Here is an 18,610-nt window from a genome sequence, read left to right as displayed (position 1 = left end):
GAGATTTTGTCATTTTTCACACGGCCTTGTCCCTTAGGCATACAGACGTGTGGGTTTGGGAATTAAGGATTCTGAGCTTTGGTGCCACACAGCTGTGTGACTGATTTGGGGATTTAAGGATCCCACAGAGGCGAGTTTTTCAGAACACACGGCCGTGTTTGGTGGGCACACAGGCGTGTGAGCCCCTCACACAGCTGTGTCTGCCCTGCACCCATTTTAGTGAAATTAGACTGTGAGTTGCACGACTTTGTGCCACCCTTTACACTGGTGTTTGGACCCCCACACGACCTGGATTACTCCACACGGCCGGAGCATATAGGTGTGTGACCCTATCTCGCCAATTAATGATATTAGGTCAAACTTGAGTGTAATTGCAACTCCATGTGTTCCAACCCTCGACTGAGCTTTACTGAGGGTAATTATGATTCTAATCTGAGCTTGATATGTGTGTATTTGTAGTTGGTTGTGTGATAAGCCTGATACTGAATTCGAGTTATAAGTGTGCAGATGTTTGATTCTATAACTGACTGACTGGATGTGAGTGACTGCTTTTGAATGATTGTTTGAAATTGTTGTTTCGTTCTGTACGTTTGACTGGATACACACATTCATGTGCATAAAGTGTTTTGGGTGGGATTTTGAAGAGAATGAAGATTGACTGAACTGAACTGGCAGCTGATCTGCTGGTTGCTAGCCCTAATACCCAGAAAGTCTTGGGCAGTCCTAATACCCTGAGGGTTGTGAACTTTACTGATAACGGTATAATAGATTACCGCATCGTACTATACCGTATGTTCGTTAGCTGCGCTACGTACCATCAATAGAACTGGAAAACTTACTGCGATCTATCAGTATAGCAGATTACAGCATTGCACTTTACCGCATGTACGTTAGCTACGCTACGTACCACTATCTGATTTGGCAGTTCATACTACATGTCTATACCGCGGATTTTCACATTGCACAAAACAGCTTATACGCTAGCTTTGCTGGTAACATATGTGACTGGCAGTTTATCTGCATACTGTTAACCCCAATACCCAGAGGATTATGGGCAGTCCCAATACCCTGAGGGTTGTGGACAATGCTGATGGCCATTGTGCCGGGCAACCCGGGATGACATCATATGGAGTGTAAGGTTGGATGGGCTTTTTGAGGTCCTATATGGAATGATTGGTTTGATGAGCTTAATAGCTCTATTGAGGAGTGATGGGGGACGGAGAGATGTGTTGGCTAGATGGGTAGGTTTTCTTTAACTCAACTACACTCACATGCATCTTATTGACTGTTTTGTAAGTGCGTCTGTTTGTTGTACAATTCGACTGAAAAGCATTTATGACACTGTGAAATTGTTAAACCCTGATTGTATCTTACTAATTGAACCGAAACTAGTGACTATTGAGGGTTTTGTTACTGGATTGAAGAGTATTTGCAATTGTGTAACTGAGCATGGTTTCTAGTATACTTTAAACACTGCTGTCTGCCGGTATGTCCATTTCAAACGTACCAACTATTTTTGTATAGCTCTGTAAGTATGTTCTGTTTCTAAATTACTTTTTGTTTCCGATCCTGTAATACCCCTACCCGTACTCATTGCCGGAATAGGGTACGAGGCATTACCAGAGTTTACGAATTAACTTTTTTTTACTCAATATAACCCCTTTATAGATATCTAACCTTCCCTGCAATATTAAACCGAGACCAATCCACATCAACCAATCTAATTCAACATATTTTCAAGATAGATTCATGCATTTTTATAAGATAACCTCATCACATACCAAAACCAAGATTTGTTAACCATACCAATGGCTGACCTTACATTCATATCACAGTAACATTTACTTTATTAGCTTATACATGCCATTGAATTCCAAAATAAAGTTTCTTGATATACCAAAATCTTAAATTTGATAGTGTGATGTGTCTCCGACCAAATCTGACCTCCGAGCTCTTAACACTACAAAACAGGGAAAAAGGAAATAGGGTAAGCACTTTGTGCTTAGTAAGCTCATGTAACAAGAATTATACTTACCTAATATTTTTAATACAGTGCAATAAACATTCATATATCCATTCAATGTATTATTACCCTAACATGCATAAACTCAACATTCAAATTAGTACAACTGTAACACCTTTTACCCGTATCCAACGTCGGAACAGGGTTCGAGGCATTATCGGACTTACATTAAAACATTCATACAAAACCAGGCCTAAAATTTCATCCAAATTAAAACTTTTCATACACATGCATAACATCCCTTATATGGGCCTACGAGGCCCAAAACATACACCGGGGGTGGTTTGGGACTAAACCGAGAACTTTGAAAACTTTTGGAAAACTTAAAAAATTTTATCGTGAAACAGGGTCACACGCCCATGTCCTCAACCCATGTAACTCTCTGTTTATGACGTAATTACAAAAATAAGGGCACATGGCCAAGGCACACGCCCGTGCCTCTAGGTCGTGTCCCTCACACAGCTGAGACACATGGCTATGTCACAGCCCGTGTAGCCAATTCGAAACTAAATTACATGATGCAGGGGACACACAGCCCGTGTGGACAATTTTTAGGCTATTTTCCAAGCCAATTGTCACCCTCAATAACATACTCACATGCTTACTTTTATTGACCATTAACATGGCACATTTGAAGATTCAATCATCCACAAACAATACAAGATCATGGTAACCTCATATCATATTTTACATACTTAAAACATCATGCTTAGTCAAGCTCAAATTTACTAATTCTCATGCATCAAAGTTCATAAGATTACTCCTATATCACACATTTAAGCCTTAGTTATCAACACATCATCCATCTCAATTAAACCATCAAGCATTCACCACCAACAATAGAACTCATTACATACACACAATCACAAGCCTCATTTCCATGACATAGGCACATGCATAATCATGTAATCAACATAAGCCACCATCCATGACTATACACAAATTGAACTATAACCATTATAGGCCAACACATTTGACCACATTAGTGATGACATAATTACAAAAGATAAAGCCCTTATACATTCCATAGACTTAAGTATTTGAATACTTATACCCAATTGGTAGCTTGATAGTATGATTGAATCTCCGGCAATCTCCAACCAGAGCGAGAAAAATAAACCTATAAGAGATGAAAAGGAACGGGAGTAAGCTATAAATCTTAGTAAGTTCATATGAAAATAATAAGGAATTTATTAACTTGCTTCTCAAGGTAATACAACCATATTTGCATTTTTACTTATGTTTAGGTCAAGCTATTTTCTCAAGTCACAGTCACTAATTTATTTATATCTAGAACTACAGAACTCCAAACTAATTCTGCTAATTTTTCTTGAAACTAGACTGACATATATTCTTACCATAAAATTTTCAGAATTTTTGGTTTAGCCAATGAGTACAGTTTATTCATTAAAGTCACCCCTGTTTCGCTGCCCGACAGCTTCGACCTTTCTTTACTAAAAATTAAATATCTCATAGTACGGGACTTGGATAATGTTCTTGACTATTTTTATTGAAAATGTACTCATTAATAATTATATGCATATAAATTATAACCCATAAATATTTTTTTACAATTTTTAATGATTTTCTAAAATTAGAGCAGTGGATTTCGAAATCGTTCTGACTCTGTCTCACACAACTTCAAATATCTCATAATATGAAATTCTTTTGCTTAGAACGTTTATTTTATAAGAAAATAGACTCAATAAGCTTAAATTACATATTTTATTCAATCTTTAACTCACTTTCTACTATTTTTTGTGTATTTTCAAATTTGGACTACTGCTGCTATCCAAAACTGTTTTAGTAAGAAAAAGATGATAACTAAATTTACCACACCTTCCTTTCTTTCAATTAGAAATCCATATATTTATAAACATATATCATTATTCACCAAATTAACACAACATCATTTCACAATGCTCATGGACTTACCATTCATGGATTTCATATTAAGTTGAGTTTCTGTACATACCTGTACCGATCCTTACCATTTCATACATATACATAATGTCGTTACATCTTTGACCTCTCGCACACTATGTACCATACTCGATACCTCGCATGCTAAGTTCTATTCTGGATGTTTCACACGCTAAGTGACATCCTCGATACTTTGCACACTAAGTGCTATATATATATATATATATATATACATATAGCCAAAGCTATCTCAAATTGCACACCAAGTGCCACTTTTAGCCGAAGCTATTTCGAACTGCACACTAAGTGCCATTTTAGCCGATAAGTCATTAATCATAACAATAATCACATATAGATAATTTATAAATATCAAGCATTAAAAGAATAAATTTAACAATGCTTAATACATTCGAACTTACCTCGATCGTCAAAATGTTGAAATGGATCGACTAGTCCGAAACTCTATTTTTCCCTTGATATAGACTCTACGAGGCTTAACTTGATCTAATCAATCAAATTCAGCTATTTCAATTCATATTCTATTCATTTTAACTCAATTTCATATTTTGGTAAAATTACTATTTTACCCCTACACTTTTGACCTTTATACAAATTAGTCCCTAAGCTCGTAAAATGCAAATTTAGTCAATTTCATCATAGCCCAAGCTATCCAAATTTCATACATGCTCATATCAGCCCATATTTTTCATTTATTCACACTTTTACCACACAATTTATTATATTTCACAATTTAGTCCAAAATTGACATTTTTGCTAAAATTCACTTAAGAAAACTCAATAATCTACCATCAAAGATTTATTTTCTATCATTAAACATCAAGATACTCAAATATTCAAAAATGGCATCATCCAAATACTTTAACAATTTTGAAATCGAAGGTATGGGCTAGCTAGAACACAAAGCAACGATCTCAAAAACGTAAAAATTATTAAAAACCGAGACGAAATGGACTTACATGCATGAACAACCATGGCCGAACCTTCAAAGCTTTGAGAACATTATTTTCTTTCTCACATTCGGCTATTGATGAAGATGATAGCATGTAATTTGGCTTTTGTTTTGTTTTATTTTATTTTATTATAATTACCAAATACCATATTTAACCTTAATATACGTTAATAATTTCCATTATACCAAGCCATGGAATCCCACTATCAAAAATTATGGAATAATTACCACTTAAGGACTCCCACTATTTAATTCCATAGCCATTTAATATCTTTAACTTATAGAACACAACTTTTACGCTTTGCGCGATTTAGTCCTTTTTGCTTAATTAACTATCAAAACGATAAAATTTTTCAACGAAACTTTAATACCATCTTATTGTCACTCTATAAATATTTATAAAAATATTTATGACTCGGTTTATAGAAACAAGGTCTCGATACCTCATTTTCTAAACCCATTTGACCTTAGAGTCATACCACTTGAACTTAATAAATCGCTTATAAAACAAAAATCACAATATCAAAAACCTTTTTTTTTAAACTCACAATTAACATGTAAATATTAAATATAATATTTACCAACCTACTCAACGGATTTCGTGGCCCCGAAACCTCTGTTCCGATTAACCCTAAAAACGGGTTGTTACAACAATAATTTCCATGTGTCAATAATATATATACCATGATTAATGAACTCATCAATACCATGATTTCCATTCCCTTATTATTTTTCCATATTTATCCCATTGAATTTCTCAGAATTTTTGATGGATTTTTAGAGGTACACTTTTAGTGTACAATTTCCGAGTCCGTCAATTTATATTCATGTGCACACATTTCCATTTCAGAGAGCACACTCCCTCGAACCTTATCCTTACAACGGATTACCACCAAGGCTAAATCCTCAGAATATAAACTCATAGAGTATTGTCGATTACGGTCCCGAGCTAACTCCCTGCAACGACAATTACTCTAATGAGCTTGGATCTGAATTACCAGTCCAGGCTAAATTCAGACCCTGATTCGGATTACCCGTCCGGGCTAGATCCATTTTACACATATTCTTTGGGAGGGCTATATCAGGATAGGATCACCCATCCAGGCTAGATCCTTTTTACCATCAATTCTTTTTCAGAGATCCATCGAATTTTCCTTTCATTCAACCGGGATTTATTCCCCTTTTTATCAAATATATCAATGTTTCATCAATTTTTATATAATGAACATTCAAATCATATTCACATCAATAGCATACATTTCAAGCATTTAAGAATATAATTCAAGTTACACGAACTTACCTCGATACTTATTCGAATACACAAATCTACTGATCCCGAGCTTTTTCTTTTCCTCGATCTAGCTTCGTATTTGAATTTTATGAATCTAAATAAATAAATTTAATTGTCAATTTAATACATTTCATGTTCATATGCAACATTCTCTATAATTCAACTATTATTTATAGTTCATTCAAAGCTGCCTAAACTTGAGTCATAGTCACTAAATTATTTTTATCTTGAGCTACAGAACTCCAAATTAAGATCTGTTAATTTTTCCTAAAACAAGACTTGCATATATTCTTACCATAAAATTTTCAGGATTTTTGGTTTAGCCAATAAGTACATTTTATTCTTTAAAGTCACCCTTGTTCTACTGTCTGACAGTTCTGACCCTTCTTTACTTAAAATTAATTATCTCTTCATACAGGATTTTAATGATGTTCTCGTTTGTTTCTCTTAAAACAGACTCATCCAGTATTCTAGACATATAAATTTAGGCCCATAATTATTTTTCTTAAATTTTTTTATAATTTTTCAAAGTCAGAACAGGGGAACCCGAATTCATTCTAACCTTGTCTTATAAAATTTATTATATCTCATGATTTACAAATCCATTGCTTACACCGTTTCTTCTATGAGAAACTAGACTCTATAAGCTTTAATTCCATATTTTTTCATATTCTAATTCATATTATAAAATTTATGGTGATTTTTCAAAGTTCGTCTACTGCTGATGTCCAAAACTATTTTAATACAAGCTATTTATTTCTATTTTTCCCCTAAGCTTTTAATAAATAATAATTTCGTCCCTACTCAATTAGCCTCTTAGTTGAGCTGATTTTTCTCAATTAACACTTTATTCTATCACTTTAAACTACCTTATAACCTTAGGGTATCAGAATTTCAGCACTAGACTTTAATTCCAAACATTTTCACAATTAGATCCTAAAAATCAATTTCTATTGAAATTACCTAATAAAATCATCTTATAAACAAATTAAAGCTTCAATTTCATTCTATTTCATCATAAACTTACAGAACTCAACCATGGTGACTTTCAATTTCATCCATGAAATCAAAAACTAATGAATTTAATAGTAGGACCTAGTTGTAAAAGTCTTAAAAATACAAAAATTCTAAGAAAAAGGCAAGGATTAACTCACTTGGTGCAAAAATTATGGAATACCAGCTTAAATAACCCCTCCTATGGCGTTTTGGCTGATGAGAATGAAGAAAAATAAAGAGAAATCTAGATATTTCCTATTTAATCCTATCTTTATTTAGTTAATTATGCAATATTCTAATTTTGCCCTTAAATCATCAATTTTCCTGCTGATTTCATGCCCTTGCCGTCCAGCCCAAATAAATTTTGGGTCTAATTGCCTTTTAAATCCTTTCTCATTAGACACTTAAGTTATTTAATCATTCTAGCAATTTTTATGCCTTTTTCCAATTTAGTCCTTTTCATTTAATTACCTACCCAAACGTTAAAAATTTCTAACGAAATTTTAATACCACATCACTAACATTTTATAAATATTTATAAAAAATTTTCCTTCTCAGTTTTACGAGATCAAGGTCTCGATACTTTGTTTTTACCCAATCCCTTCAATAATTCCTTTTTTCCTAACTAACCACTAAATCGGTGAAATTTTTCTATCGATATTTTAATACAATTTTCCTATCATATAAATATTCATGCAAATATATTAAAATAAATTTCTCTTTAAATCGGATTTGTGGCTACGAAACCATTATTCCGATAACCTTGAATTTAGGCCATTACAGATCATGTAGTCAGTTGGTTTTGGTTTCACACTGAGCTCATGTAGCTCACCCCCTCTTCTGTTCTCCTTTCAGGTACAGTTCTGGATTTTGTTGGTGGACTCAATACGCGGAGGTCTCGGACAGTTTCGACAAATTGGGATGTCAATTTGTGTTTTCCAACTTTTTTTTATATATTGGGTTTGAACTGTAAAGATTTATAGTACTGCGGTACCATTTCTAGTTTCATGATTTATTTCTGGTATCTTTACAAAAGGGATTTTAAACGTTTAATTGCTTTGACTTTCTCCACAAATCTAATTATTTTCGGGTTTTAAATTTCACTGTGATGATTCAGTTTTTACTTGATAACGAATAAATGTTTTTAAGTTATAAAGGGATTGTTTTTGTAAAAATTTTCCTTCGATCACTTAGGTGATCAATGTAGCATTCCAAATTTTGTCTAAACTTTTAGGCCAGGTTTAGGATATTACATTTTGTGTTATCAGAGCCAGGTTTGCAAAAACTCGGCATGTGTTGCTACATGGACGTGTGCGCAAATAATTTATTTTGAAAAACTTAAAAAAAAACTATACAACAAAAAGTTGAAATGGTTTGTGTTTTGAAAGTGATCTATAGAAATGCACTGTCTGAGACTCTAGTGCTGGCTCAGGTGGAATTCGAAACTCTAATGTTAAAAATGTGGAATTTTGTACTTACTGTGTGGTTACTTTCTAAAAGTGTGTAGATATCGTAAATTAGGCACAAGACTGATATGGATTCTGAGGATAAAAGGGATCGCGATGAGTCGTCTACCTCTCCGGAATGTGTGATTGTTCAGGATCTGAAGGTCAATGTGAGTCCACCGAATTTGGGTAGCGATAACCCGGAGCTTGGTACTAAGGCACTAACTCAGGCAGTGACGGAAGTGCTAGAGGGAGTGTTTGGAGCTAGGATAAGGTAGAATAGTGAAGCGCTTCAGGCTAGATGCGTAGATTGTGGGAAGAAGAGAGATCACAGTTCTCCGAGGTTAGAGCATTGTACTGCGAAGCATGTTAGAATGCATCAGAGTGATAGTAAAGGCAGTGCTAGTAGTGAACGAGCGTACCGTCTTATGAGCATTGCAAAAGGCATCATTCGGGCGATTGTTGGAGAAAACTAGGAGCATGTCTTAGATACGAGTCTAAGGAGCATCAGATTCGAGATTGTCCTCAGCGTTTTTGAGTCAGGTATGGTTGGAAATGATGGATGTGCTGATTTGAGTGTAGGAATTGTATGTGTATAGTATCTGTTTGCTTCACTGGTTAAGTATTCTAGATGTGTGTGAGAAGTTCCAAGTTTAAGTTTAATGTGGTAGTGTTTTGGGATTAGAGTGCACAACGAGAGCGTAGTGGTGTAGTTGGAAATTTCAGGGACGAAATTTCTTTAAGGAGGGGTGAATTGTAACGCCCTGAATTTTAGGCCTAGAAGTTTTGAGATCTGAGCATAGGGACTGTAAGGAGGCTACACATATGTGTTTAGTTGTGCAATTTAGTGACAAAATAGGTCTGTTGGTCTAGTGCTTGGATGAGTGTCAGTGCACCTCGAGGTTCTGGATTTGAGTCTTAGGATGCATCTTATTGACTGTTTTATGAGTGCAACTATCTGTTATACAGTTTGACTAAAAAGCATTTATGGCACTGTGAAATTGTTAAAGCCTGATTGTATCTAATTGACTGAACCAGAACTAGTGACTATTGATGGTTTTGTTACTGGATTGAATAGTATTTGCGATTGTGTAACTGAGCGTGGTTTTTAGTATACTTTGAATATTGTTGTATGTCGGTACATCCGTTTTGAACGTACCAAATGTTTCTGTATAGCTCTATCTGAACTACTTTTTCTTTTTGATCCTGTAGTCAATTGGTTTTGGGTTCACACTGAGCTTGTGTAGCTCACCCCCTCTTCTGTTCCCCTTTCAGGTACAGTTCTGGATTCTGTTGATGGACTCAGTACGCGGATGTCTCAGACAGTTTCGACAAATTGGGATGTCAATTTATGTTTTCTAGCTTTATTTTATATATTGGGTTTGAACTGTAAAGATTTATAGTACTGCGGTACCATTTCCAGTTTCATGATTTATTTCTAGCATCTTTATAGAAGGGATTTTAAACGTTTAATTGCTTTGACTTTCTCTACAAATGTAATTCTTTTCGGGTTTTAAATTTTACTTCGATGATTCAGTTTTTACTTGATAACGAATAAATGTTTTTAAGTTATAAAGGGATTTTTTTTGTAAAATTTTTCCTTCGATCACTTCAATGATCAATGTAGCATTCTGGATTCGGTCTAAACTTTTAGGTTGGGTTTGGGGTGTTACAAATACCTTGCAAATTTTGGATTCAAACTCAATTTAGTGAAATGATTTAGTTCACATATTTTAGTTTTATGACACTTGTTGATCAAACTATATATTCTGAGCATTTATTTATTTTTTCCTATGTTGTTTGTATTGATTATGGATGCGGAAAAGAGGCTCGATTTTTAATAAATTGTAGAATAATTTCTAATGTTTGAAGGAACCATATGTTTGAGGACAAGCATAAGCTAATTAGGGGGATTTGATAACATGTTAATTTGCATGACGTTTTGTGTTTAATTCACTTTATTTCTGAATTGATCCCTGCTAAATTAGTACTTTTATGTTTTAATCTTGTTAGGGATGCAATTGGGATGCTAAGTGACAAAAACGAGCAGAAAATGACCAAATTGAAACACAATCAATGAAATGGGGCCGAATAAAAAATGTGGAGAAAGCCAAGGACTCATTAGAATTTTTTACTTTGTAAAAGCCAAAAATAGAAAAAAATTATATTTTATTTATTTATTTATTTTTAATTTATGTTAAAGTGGTTAAGGCCAAAATTAGTAAATTTTATGTATATAAATATGGCCTTAATGTACTTAGGAAAGACACATTCTAATTTTACATTTTAATTTTAATTTCAATTTGGAATTAAAGAGCCATTATTCCTTTTCTTCCAAATTTGGGCTTGAGTAGCTAGAATTCTGTTACTTCCATTCTTATTTCTTTCAAAACTTGTTCTAGTCCTTTCCCTTCCCAATTTCCTCCATTATCATCAAATCACCTTTCAAAACCTATGAAGCATAATTAAATCCATGCTTCACTAAATTCCATCTTAGCTTTAGGTCGGTGTTCTTTCTAGTTGGGAATCGTGAGATATGTATCCATACTAAAAATTTTTCCAATCAATATTCACATTTTTCCAAAGTATCGGGATTGACAATTCATCCCTTAAAGTTAACTTGATTTCAAGTCAAAAAGTGCACGTTGGGTTAAAGTCTTGTTTGCTGACAGTTGGAGAAACGAGTCAGTTGTACTGTATTCGGATCTTCAAGAACAAATCAAGGAAGAAGTGATCGGGTTTAAACGACCCAAGTGGTTGGAGCCATTAATTCGAGTTGGGTTCTTTAGAGTGTAAGGCTGCCAGAATCTTGAACCGGGAACACATGTATCTCGGTTAGATAATCGGTAAGGGTTGGTTTGCAGGTCGTACCAAGACCAACTATGAGAGGAAGAATTGGTGGTTAAGACGTTCTTAACTACTATAACCAGCTTATTGTTTGAAAGAGAAAATTAATTTTCAAGGATCAATTCAAAAATCCAGAATCCACTAAGCCTATGGTTAAGTCTTATTATCTTTGATTACAAAATCATATTTAATTTCCAATTTAATTTCTAATGTATTTAATTATTTCTTTATGATGTTTCAATTATTTAATTTCTAAACATTCCAAAACTCTCCTGATTTATTTGTTTATTTTCTTTACAAGTCCGTTTGGAGTCGTGGGCGCACGACTTTTGCCACGACTTTTGACACGATAAAAATTCTAATCACAAGTTAAATGTGGAAGTTGATTATAACATCCAATCCCTGTAGACTCGACCTTACTACCACTCTTAACTACTATTTAGAGTTATTTTTGTAGGAATTATTTTTGGTGGTTTTGAAGCCCATCAGCTATGACATGGTAAGTTAGGTGCAAAGGTGTTATGAATTGATATGCAAATTTCTACATATATATATATTCATGTCATATGTGAATGGAAACTATTGACAAAAAAGGATTTAGGTGAATGAGTTAAGCATTAGAGTTGAATTTGATTGTGTAGATTAGCTATTATAATTTTGACTTGAATCATGAAAGTATCATTGAGTGTTATTGCTTAATATAAGATTTTTTTTTTTATTTCATGCACAGGTATAAGTGGAACTCCAAGTTTCTGGAGGTGATTTTAACATCCAGACTGTGATCCTTAATTCGGAATGTTAGTATAATCCTTTTTCGTTTCGATAAACAACATGTACCTAAGTTGTAAGTCGGATTGTATAATATATGATTATACAGACTATTAATGCTAGAAATGGTTAATTCTGGTATGGTCAAATGGTGAGTTATGTAATTGAAATTGATATATTATTTGAAAAGTTAAGCTTACCTATATATATAATGCCTAAAGTTTGAATGGTTCAAATGGTAGAATGATATTGTATGATAAGGTTTATTCTTGAATTGAATGGTTAATTGATGATTTGATTAGTGATGAAACTTTTAGTGTAATATTTGAGGTATTGAATGTTTAGGTTGTATTAATAGCAGGTTGAATATTTATTTGGCCAACTTGTTAAGCCATTGTGAACTGGTACCATTTGAACCATTTGAAATCTGGCAGTCACGATGCGATGTTGGGCCTTTAACATCACAATGTGGCCAAGTCAGTGAGTTGTTTCGTGACGAGGAACTCTGAAGTCACGATGTCAACTTGATATTTTATAAACTTTACAATTTGGTCCTAATTCGACTTCAAGTTAGCAATAAAGCTTTCGTAAGCTCATATAAGATCCGGAAATGATTTTGTAAAATATAATGAATATGTAATATACTTATATGTATGTGTAAATGGTTACATTGTACATAATTTATTATAATTGCTCTGGCAACAGATGTGGCATCCCATAGCTCGGATTCGATGACCGGGTCTAGTATGGGGCGTTACATATTAAACCCTAGATTTCATTTTTAACCCACATATAAATAACTAAAATTGACTTTTTGCATGTGTTCACGATAAGTTCAATTCACAAATTGCTTTCTTTCTTATAGTTGCATATGATGGAAGACAAATTATATTCTAAAAAATCATGTTAGGGGTATGCAATACAAACAAGAAATAAATTTAACTTGGCCAATAATAATAAGTAAGTCAATAAATTATAGGGTGATGATATTGTTTTTGTAATTATTAATAATATATTATGCACTACATGTATATTAAACAAATAGTTATAGAGAAAAGAAAAATATAACCTACTTTGATTCAGTATCAAAATATTGTTATATCTCAAATTTCTTTAACAATGTTAAAAGAAAAAAACATACTTTAATGTTCAAATAAAACAACAATAAAAGTTTAGACTTGTAGCAACATTTTCATATACGCCACGAGCTTCCACCACTTTATGTCTTTTTAGTAGTGAATATACTATTTAATTTCATGCATTTACCAATTAAATACGATCAATATATAGTATCAAGGAATATAAATTTTCAGATATATAAGATATGGCAAGCTCAATTTGCTTTAAAAAATGGAAACCGAATGGTTATGCCAATAATCTCGATTATAAGAATCAATTTAAATTTAGTTAATCACAAATGTTTAATATTGGTATCTATAATTAATTTTTTCTCAATTTCAATATAATTTATAGACGTTTTTAAAATGATGTTACTTTTTATACAATATTAGGGTAAGAGATGAGGTCACATGGTTTGAACTCTGTCAAACGAGTGTTTAATAAGAGCTTGAACCACTGCTCTATGCTGTTAGGAAATGTGCTCATATTGTAGTAAACATGTTATTATTTTCTATGTATTTCAATGATAAATAAATAAATAAAGTTAATTTCACATTTCACTATTATGTCTTTTATGTTTTTGTCTTTCATGTTTTGCATGCATACCGAAATTGTAACAAGCAAATATTAGCTCATTAATTGTCTGAGTTCAAACTAATGATACGTGGTGTAACACCCCCAAACCTGGCCCAAAAGTTATGGCAGGATATTGAGGAATTACATCCACTTGTTCAGAAGCTTTTGTTTTAATTATACTCATTGCATGTTTCGAAAGAATAAAAATTGGCAAAACTCTCATAGATGTTTAGCAAAACTAAAGTCAAAAACACTTGTTAAAAACCCAGAATTTGAATTCAAAACCATGTGTTTTGAAAGTACTAACGTAGGTAGATCATTTCCAATACTAAGGTAAACATTCGTTAAAAACCATATATTTATTTATAGAAAAACACTTAAGTGATTACTTAATCGTTGGAGCGGAATTTCCAGATTTCTTAGTTTTGAAAACCAAATTTTAATTTCATAATTCCTACGATTTTGTAGTTTAATGTTAAAAATATCAAATCCCAAAAAAAATGATAACCAAAAACCTAGTCCAAAAAGTTTAGAAAAGTAATAGACATAAAACATCTTATTCATTTAACCGAGAACACAATCCAAGCTCCCTCACGCCATCTGAATCTAACTTACTGATTACCTAAAAGTCAGAGATTAAACAAAAGGGTGGGCTATAAAGCCCATTGTATAATGAAACTCAAACATAGAACACATATATCACAATACACAAGTCAGGGTATCATAAAGAATTTCATCACGGACAATTGAGAAGAACTAAGAATGCATGATTATGTCAATGCGATATTTTTTAGAAATCATAATGTAAATATTTTTTCCAGAAAACTTCCTACCCAACTCCACTACACACCAAAAATAGAGTTCTCCATAACTCGTCCAACCAAACCACACAAACAGATAATTGTGGACAATGCCACCAGAGTTGCAGTTAAAACTATCAGATCAGATATATATGGTCAAGCCACTATATTGAAGCCAAGCTGTCAAAACAGAAGTATGTGGTTAAACCACTAGATAGTGTAGATCATTAAATTTCCAGAATCTTCCTCCTTTCAACATCATCCCAAACCCCATGCAACGTGTCATGGCATGCATATTGATAAACCGTAATTTATTCATATTTTTTTCCCATGCTTAGCACATTTATGGATGATTTCTACTTAGATTTGGTGAATTCGATGCTCTTAATCCTTTAATTTCATGTTTTATACTTAGGTGAGCATAGGAGAGTAAAAAGAGCGAGAAACGAGCTAAAAACGGAGAAAATGGGCCAACATGGGAAATCAACACGGCCTGAACTTCCTTACACGGGTAGGCCACATGGTCGTGTCCATTTGGCAGAATCGAAGCACGACTTACACGGGTAGACCACACGCCCGTGCCTATTTAACAGTCTTGACCACGGTCTAAAGCAATCGCACACAGGCGTGTCACAAAGGCGTGTCCTTGTCGAGCCCAAGTATAGTCCTATTCGGAAGAAGCCACTTTTAAGGGCTCTTAGGCATTCTAAAGCCTATTTTAAACACCTGATGAGGCACTAGAAAAGGGAACATGGAGTAAGAGCAAGGAATTACTCAAGGAAAGCCGATTAATCCATCTCAGAAGCTGGATTCATCGTCAAGACTGAAGATTTCCTTTCAATTTCCTTTTGGGTTTTCTTTATGTTTTGTTATCTTCATTCTTTTGAGATGTTTTCTTTCATAATTATGAACTAAAACCCCTAAATACCTAAGGGTAATGAAACCTAAGACAGATCTTGTTATTATTACCTGAATTGTATGATAAATCTTTGACTTGTTCTTAATTATGTGTTCTTAATTCTTGTTTTAATATTCCAGGATATTGATTCAAGTTAATGCGCTTATTCAGAGGAGCAAAAGTCTCTATCTAACAGTAAATTTGTCATAATTAAGCGGAGTTGATTGCATGCCTAGAGATAGGGTGACAAGATTTTGCCAGATTAGGTGAAACCTAATAAGAGAGTCCATAGATCGAGTTAATGCAACACTAGGGTGTTAATTAGAAAAATATTTCAATTAATCAACCTAAGGTTAGACGTTATTAGTCTCGAGAGAGATAATAATATAACTTAGGGATTTACGGATCAAGTAAAATGAATAAATCGTTTGATTTAGAGTTAAATAACAAGTGAAGTTTAGGTGGATTTTTCCTTGGGTATTGTCTTCATCAATCGAGTTTTCCCAAAAGCTTGTCCCCAATTTTCTCTCTGTGCACCCTTAGTTTAGTTAACTAGTTTAGATAAACAAATCCTTTAATTTTTAGGCTAGATAATAAAAAGAAAGTAATTACTAGTACCCTTGGTTCCTTTGGGTTCGACAATTCAGTCTTGCTAATGCTATACTACTGCTAGATAGGTACACTTGCCTTCATCGTGATAATAGTTAGTTTCAAGAACGATTAATTATAAATTTTTTAAAACCTATCGCGAATATCACGTATCAAGTTTTTGGCACCATTTTCGAGGAACTAAGATATTAGGAACACTCGATTTTTATTACTTTAGCCGTTTTACTTTTATTGCAATTTAAATTTTTATTTTCTTTTTTAATTTCTCGTTTATTTTCTTCTGATAGGTTTTTCTAGTTTATGACCAAAAGAAACCTGTCAGGACCATTACTTTACGACAGTAAGATCGATCACACAGTTCGCAAAAACTGAAGAAAAATAAGGCGAAGCTTAAGATACACAGAGGAAGAGCAAGAGGAAGATACTTCAACCACAACCAAGGAGATGGCTGAAAAATCAGGAAAATCCGCTACCTCCTTCAATTGCTACTAATCAGAATCCTGCTTCGCGTACTATGTATGATTATGCTAAACCTTCTTTAACAGGAACTGAATCAAGCATAGTTAGGCTTACTGTCACTGCAAATAATTTTGAATTGAAACCTAACACAATTCAAATGATACAGCAATTTGTTCAGTTTGATGGTTTGCAGGACGAGGATCCCAACGCTCACTTGGCAAATTTTCTGGAACTTTGTGACATTTTTAAAATTAATGGCGTTTCTGATAATGTCATTCACCTTCGGTTATTCCCTTTTTCATTGGGGAATAAAGCTAAACAGTGGTTGAACTCGTTACCATGAGGTTCAATCACTACTTGGGAACAAATGACCAAAAAGTTTTTATTAAAATATTTTTTGCCTGCTAAAACGGCTAAATTACGTAATGATATCTCTTCTTTTGTGCAGATGGATTTAGAAACACTCTACGATGCATGGGAGAGATACAAGGATCTGTTGAGAAGGTGCCCTCACCATGGGTTACCACTCTGGCTATAGGTTCAAATGTTTTACAATGGCCTGAATCCTTCGACTAGACAGATGATTGACGCAGCTGCTGGTGGAACTATCAATAATAAGGCGCCTAAGGATGCTTATGAATTTATAGAAGAGATGTCACTAAAAAATTATCATTGGCAATTCATGAGGAAAAAGCCAACGAAAATAGCAGGCATTTTTAACGTTGATTCGGTCACTATGCTCTCTAATCAGGTAGAACTTTTGAATAGAAAAATTGACAGTTTTCTTGGTTCTTCACAGGTTCACCCAGTAATACAGTGCGAAGCAAGTAGAGGTGGATTAAGCAATTTAGAGTACCCACCCTATAGCCACAACATGGAGAACGAGCAGTTAAATTACATGGGTAATAATCCTCGATCTCAAAATAATCCTTATAGTAACACTTACAATGCAGGTTGGAAGAACCACCCAAATTTTTCATGGGGAAGCCAAGGAAATCAGAGACCACCACCACCTCCAGGCTTCCAACAAACACCTTACCAACAAGAGAAAAAGCTAAACCTTGAGGAGATGCTAACAAAATTCATTTCGATGTCAGAAACTCATTTTCAAAATACCAAGACAGCACTTAAGAATCAACAAGCATCGATCTAAGGGCTCGAAACTCAAATAGGATAGCTCGCCAAATTAATATCTGAACGACTACAAGGTAGCCTGCTGAGTAACACTGAATCTAACCCAAGGGAACAACTCAACGCAATTACCATCCAAGATAAGGAAGGGTTAGTGGAACCTGAACCAGAACCGAGGCAAGAAATTGTGGTAAGTAAAAGCAGAGGTAAGGAAGACCAAAGTGAACAAACTCCGATAAGTAAAGAGTACAAACCTCGTGTGCCATACCCCAATGCGACAAAGAAAGATGTACAGATGAACAATTCAGTAAATTCCTTAAATTATTAAAGAAATTACATATTAACTTACCGTATATTGAAGCTCTTTTGCAAATGCCAAACGCAGTCAAATTCTTAAATGAGCTTTTAACAAATAAGCAGAAGTTAGATGAGGCGTCGCATGTGGAGCTAAATGCGGTTTGCTCAGCCATACTATAGAATAAGCTGGCCAACAAATTAAAAGATCCAGGGAGTTTTATGATTCCCTGTTTAATTGGTAGCTTAGATGTTAATAATGCTTTGGTTGATTTAGGGGCTAGCATCAATGTCATGCCTTACAAAATGTTTAAGTAACTAGGTCTTGGGAAACCCAAACAAACTAGGATGAGTATTCAATTAGCCGATAAAATAATCAGATTTCCTAGGGGTATTATTGAAGATATACTCGTTAAAATTGACAAATTTATATTCCCAGTTGATTTCGTTGTTCTAAACAT

The 18,610-nt window shown here is 33.9% G+C and overlaps 1 non-coding gene across 1 annotated transcript; it reads right to left on the bottom strand.

Annotated features, from left to right (window-relative positions):
- Window positions 1-17,139: 17,139 nt before the first annotated feature.
- On the bottom strand, window positions 17,140-17,246 carry LOC128282063 (small nucleolar RNA R71). The gene has a single exon (XR_008272352.1). It is a non-coding gene; the product is annotated as a small nucleolar RNA R71 (small nucleolar RNA).
- Between the last annotated feature and the right edge of the window lie 1,364 nt (window positions 17,247-18,610).

This window comes from Gossypium arboreum, chromosome 1 (genome assembly GCF_025698485.1).
Source record: "Gossypium arboreum isolate Shixiya-1 chromosome 1, ASM2569848v2, whole genome shotgun sequence".
NCBI lineage: Eukaryota > Viridiplantae > Streptophyta > Magnoliopsida > Malvales > Malvaceae > Gossypium > Gossypium arboreum.
Note: the sequence above shows the minus strand (reverse complement) of the source record. Positions and strands in the feature narration are given on the sequence as shown.